At 43.4% G+C, this 6,000-nt stretch overlaps 1 protein-coding gene across 7 annotated transcripts in view; it reads right to left on the minus strand.

Moving 5' to 3' along the window:
* The window catches only part of adgrb1a (adhesion G protein-coupled receptor B1a), a 160,021-nt gene extending 154,229 nt beyond the window's left edge, over nt 1-5,792 (minus strand). For 6 of the 7 annotated variants that reach the window (XM_070965715.1, XM_070965718.1, XM_070965719.1 and 3 more), the window contains exon 1: nt 5,229-5,790. The gene's annotated coding sequence lies outside the window, so the exon portion shown is untranslated. Of the gene's footprint in view, nt 1-5,228 lie in introns of all 7 variants that reach the window. The other variant, XM_070965714.1, reaches the window with a different exon arrangement.
* Nucleotides 5,793-6,000: the final 208 nt, after the last annotated feature.

The following is a 6,000-nucleotide window of genomic DNA, read 5'->3' on the forward strand; positions in this document are numbered from 1 at the left end:
TCTACATTTTGGCCAGGAGAAGGAGTTTAGAAATGGATCATCTGTCCTTCAAAGAGATGGTTCAGGTCCTCAAGGATCAATAAAATCCTCCAGAGAAATAAATACAGGTAGAATAATTCCATGCGTTTGGAATAAATGTTGTCTCACATCCTGGCACCAAGTAATCCAACACTGCATGACAGTCCTTGATGTGACCCATGACATTTCACAATTCTGCCTGAGGCTTGCATAATTTCTCAGGTGTCTTTGCTGCCCACATGGTCTACACCGCACATTGTGAACTGTCAAATAAAAGCAAAGCATAGTTCTTATAAAGAGACCAAGCATAAGTTCAACTTAGACCAGCAAGTCCTCTCCAATGACAAAATACGTCAATTCTGACTGCAGTTTAAGATGACTCATTTTAGCATTTTCTGACCTGACACTTCTTTTAGCAGGATAACACTGTCAGTGCCTTCCAGATCCATTACAAATAACTCTTACATAAATGATTCATGTGACCATTTTCTGACCTGCAACCGTTATGGTTAAGCTTTTATTTAGATACAAAAATATTTGCTGTTGGTTACAATAATTATAAATAAAGTGCACTAATCAATGCTTTGCTTTGAGATAATAATTTAGCCAACAACATGCAATAGAAAAGGTGTTGCTCATAGTGACAAATCTTACCGAGAATTATTACCTGATACTGTTGCTTACCACAGTTTACTGAGCGTTTTGGCATCTTCCAGCTAAACCATTTCACAGGCTGCACCTTCTCTGATTGGTTCAGTCTCACCACTCTCACCGACCTTGTCTCCAGCAGCAGCAGACAGCTGCCAGTGAATGAGTTCTGATAAAGCCACTGTGCTCTACCTGCCCTGCACCAAACAGCAGACAGACACAGCCTCGAACTGATGAACAGAGTGCAGAAAGCATTTAGTAGCAAAATAAAATCGTGAAGACTGGATTTACATTCATCACATGGCCAGAAACATGTCTTCAAATGAGCAGTAATGTTTCTCTGTGTCTGCTGGATGTATCAATAGGCAACTGTTTTCTAACAATTTCTTCATACTTTCCAAAGGTAGCTGGACTTGCTTGAGGTTCTAGAGGACGTTTTGTTAATGGGTGAGTCATGGTGTGAGTGGGTGGGTCGTTGAACCACCTGGCCATCTTGTGAGCCACGTGAATCCTGGTGTGACGGGCTGTTAAGCTGCCTGGGGAGGGATCACAGGACTGCATTGTCAGTTTTTTTTTCTCACAAGTTCACTGAAACGAGCAATGTTTTAGGTAGTTCTACTGGAAAAAAAATACCGTAAAACCTAACCCCAACACCCCAACCCTAAAACCTAACCCTAACACCCCAACCCTAAAACCTAACCCTAACACCCCAACCCTAAGACCTATTTTGTTAAATTTATTATGTTAAAAACAAAAATGTGTGTGAGCGGGACTAAATAGAACAAAGGTTGTGCTTCTGCATTTCAGCAAATGACGCTGTTATTTTTTTATTGTCTTGGAAGGACATCATCACTTCAGAATGATGGTAGCAAGAGAAAAGAACAGTTAGAAACTGACACTGCCAGTGTGACTGGTGGATGGTGATGAAAAATCATTTAAAGTCGTCACAATCAAACAGCGACTCAGAATTGAGCATGAGGGCTGAGGCTTGGATGTGACCACTGAGACTCTTCGTGGTGAAGCTTTGTGGTTGTTATACGGTTGTCACCCCAAGTTCCTGTCTCACTCTGCATATTGGCCAAGCCTCATTAAACACCCTTCCAAGGCTCCTTGTTTAGTCCCTAATTAGGTGAGCCAATGGTGTTGCGGGATCTGGTCAACTTCCAAAGACATCCTCCCCTCAGCACTGTCGAGAAACCATCAGGAACTTTCAGGACATGGAGATATCGGCATGTTTCACCTTTAAAGTGCCTGTGTTTCAAGTGTGTGTGTGAGTGTGTGTGACCAGCCTATCTCTGCTGACTGACTGCTGTGTATTTTGTCCAAAGTCTGGTGGATGTCACACACAAAGTGATCTGTGGAGCTCAGAGGCAGCAGAATAGCACTGTCTGTCTATGTCACACAGCCCTGTGTCTACAGTCCCTCTCTATCATGCCTTTAATCCATCTTCTATCGTCCTGCTGACTGTCTCCTCGTCACCCATCTATTCATCTCCCCTCTGTCAATGACTCCCCCCACAGTGTCTCCTCATTCTCCCTCTGATGTCACAAATTCAGATATGAGGTTCTCTGAGAGCACACAGCATTGGACACTGCGGCCTTGTATGGAGGGGAGTGATCAGAGGATGAGAAGATGGAGAGAAGGCGAGTGAGTCGACGGCGCGGGTATTTTCCGAGGCAGCGGGAGGATGTAAGATACAGAAACAAAGGAGGACATCTAGGTTAAAAAAACATGCATGAATGCCTTTGAAAGGCCTGTGTTGTGTTGCTGCTTGTCTCATCCCTGTGACTCTGAGCCAGCCGTGCCTGTCAGGGCACTACTGTGGAGTCTATTTCTGTTATCTGCTCTCTTTCTTGCGGATAAAACTGTTGACTGCTAATATCCGTACCTGGGGGGTGAGGGGGGAGTTCTCAGACCCTGATCTTGGCACTGTCCCAGAAATGCATGTGTTGTCATGAGAGTAGACAAGTTCTGTGTACTCAGCTTGGCTCAGAGTCTTGTGGCAGGCCTTGCATGGGTTTTAGAGTGACTGCATTTTTTCTTGCAACAAAACACCAGAAAAAATTGTGGTAAGGTTCAGTGGCCCCGTGAAGTCTTTGTAGTTTTGTTTGTCGAGTTTAATACACCTAATGTTGATGTGTGTTCAATGCCTGTAGGACCTCGATTTGAACATTTTAATATTAATGTGATGGCAAAATGAAGTTCAAATCACTGGACCAAAACCATGACTATTTATTTATTTGTTTTGGGGGTATTACAGCCCACAGTGACATAGGTGAAAGGTAGTTATGCAGGTTTTAATATGATGGGAGGGGTCAGCTGTGTGACCTGGAGGCAAAAATCTCTGATGGAGAAGGAGTTTTACATACACCTCTAAGAGGAGGATGAATGCATAAAGAGGAAAGGGTTGGAACAGGAGGCCTGAATACCAGAACAACTTACAGTGGAACAAGCAGTACCAACATGGCAAGGACACTTTTAATACAGTTTAACCTTTAAATGGCTAATGTATACCTGTGAAAAAATATGCACTGTCGGACTGTTTTAAAGAGCTGCTAACCCAAAAGAATCCCATTAATCTCCGTACCAGTGGAGAGTTTTAGTGCCTTAACAGTTCAAACTGAGGCTTTTATACAATTTTGACGCCAACTATTGATTTGAGTGGAGAAATGTTGGTATCTGTTTTTGACGGACACACTCTTTCAGTCATTCCTAACATCTTAAATTTGATTTTCCATCGTTGGCAGTAGACAAGCATACGTGCATCAAAACAATGATGACGATACAAGCTTCTGAATCCAACGACAACAGTTTGCTGTTTTAACAGACTTTTACAGACCACATCCTCACCTGTTGAGATGCCACACCTTTTCATGAAAATATGCAGCATGACCCTGCATTTTAAGCCCTGTCCCTTCATAAGAAAGCCAACATTATGCTGCTATAAATCAGCAGCGATCAGTACAGCGCATGTAAGCTAATGGAAATTTAACCTGACTTACCCAACAGACCAGGCTTCTGTGTTACAGCGCCCCCAATAGTATGCTGTGCTTATTTTAAAAGGTCTGGGGTTAGACTATTTTCATGCTGTCAACCAGACAAGGAAAATACACATGGATGCAGATGCCTTCTCTCCAAACCTCACCCTAACTAGCAGCATATCCAGTGACTGTTTGGAAAGTTTTTTCCATAAAAAGCAGCCTTCCCTGTCTCATATTCATCATGTTGTGAATGCACATGCTTCATGCCTCATTGGACATCAGTGAGTCTTTCTGCAGTAGGAGAGATGAGGGAGGCTCCTTGCACCAGAAGGGGACAGTGAATGACAGCCCATTTTGTTGCGAATAAGACTGCTGGCCATCAGTGAGTGATACCAAGCTGAGTGAAAGTGCGCCACAGCACCGGGCTCAAAGCGTTCATCTGCCTGCTCCACTGCAAAGGAAGCAGCGACGTGCCTCTGCTTTCCCCCACAAGCACCACTGGACATGATTTCACCTCGCCTCATCAACATCTTTCCACGACACTTGAGCACATTCTCCGTTCATTTCAGCAGGTAAATAAGCCGTGCAGGATTTATTCAAAGACGACAAATCCTTGGACTGGGAAGAATATTTCAGGGAATAAAGTCATGGAATATTACACTCATGATTTAATAACTTTAAAGTTTTCTCTTTTTTCTTTTATATTCTAGCAGTTTCTCTTCATTTTTCACAGGACAATAATGCAGACTTTAGTTAACGAAAACATGACAAACTCCGATTAGTCACGCACCAGATTTGCCAAGAAACGCAAGGCGTTCTCTTGGAGGAGAACCCACACACCAAACTCTGTTCAAAAATCCTCCATTTAAAAGCAGCCGTGCGTGCTGGCAAAGCGACCCGCTGCTTTGAAAAGGCATTCTATGAGTTGCAGATCAGCGGATATTTCCAAAAATTATATACCTATCGAGGCTAAGAAACACAACGTTTTGACAAAGTTCCGCGGTAGATGTGAAGAACCAAGTGAAAAAGTTAAAAATTGTATATTTAGGGAAATAAATTCTGATGGACGTGTGGCACTGGTGCCGATTTAAACAGTTGTGCGTAATGATTCTAAATATGCCTTAAACTACGTTCTAGTTGGTGTTTAATATTTGCAAATCAGTGAAGACTCATTAAAAGACATGATTTTTAGATAAAGTTAGGCGACTCTGTCTCCCCAGAGACACGGGCATCCTTCCATCCTCAGGGGCTGACTGAGTAGCCCAAACGGCGTCTGTGCGACTCCCAGAGCACAAACCGTTTGGGTGTGTGACACTTGAAAATACAGAGCTACTCCCTGACCTGACTGACATCAAAGAACAGTCTCTACAAAATACACTAACTCGACATCAGTCGCTTTTTCACAAATTTGCCCCAAACCAGCTACGATCGACAAGATCGACACGCATCTCACCAAAACAAAACGCAGAGGCAACACAAGAAAAGATGTGCTGATGACGTGTGTACAGTAAACTTGAAGGTGAGCGGCGGTGAAAGACGACAGTTAGAGTCAAAATGATGAATATAAAAAGGGAAATTTACCTTCAGTAAGTTAGCAGTCCCTTTGATGCATACTGTCAGTGGTCAAAGCTCGGTCACAGGGCAGTCACCAATCCCACAAGCCTGGAGATAAGTCCTAGGATAAGTCCACAACACGCATTATTATAAACGGAATTTCCGCCTTAAACTGTGAAAAATGAATGCAACATTAGTGGGAGAAGATGATGAGGGAAAACTCAGAGAGGAGTTCTGAATGTCCGTTAATCCCGACTGTGCCTCCAGTTCGTAAAATGGGTTCAGAAAATCCCGAATGAATTCACTCAGTCTTGTTTTCTTACATTGTTCCAAAATGAAACGTCCTCAGCTCCTCTTTCGTCTGTGAAGGGACAGTCCTTGTTTTTAAAATAGTTGTTGTGTCATTCCAGAAAATCTGAGATTCGTCTCAAAAAGTTAATCTCCGGATCTAAAATCCTCCCCGTCGTCAGGTTACACAGTCTTCCAGGTGAATGTGAAGGTTTAACGGAGCAGCAAATCAAAGAGGGCTCGCGCGCGTCTCTGAAGCCGCCGTCCCCAGCTCGCGGCACTGGAGCGTCCTTGTCTGTCTGTGTGTCCGCGCGCAGCAACAGCCGGATTCCTTATTTGGAAGCCCGGGGATCGCGCTACTGTCAAGAGAGTCAAGTTATACCAAAATGACTTCCAGCTAAATCTTTCAAAATAAAAACCGCGCGTCTCTAAGACCTCTTGATTTAAGCAGCACTTCGAAAGGGGAGGATCACTTTCAAACCAACCATAAATCACATTTAAAGACTCAATT

This window comes from Chaetodon trifascialis, chromosome 7, assembly GCF_039877785.1.
Source record: "Chaetodon trifascialis isolate fChaTrf1 chromosome 7, fChaTrf1.hap1, whole genome shotgun sequence".
NCBI classification, from domain to species: domain Eukaryota; kingdom Metazoa; phylum Chordata; class Actinopteri; order Chaetodontiformes; family Chaetodontidae; genus Chaetodon; species Chaetodon trifascialis.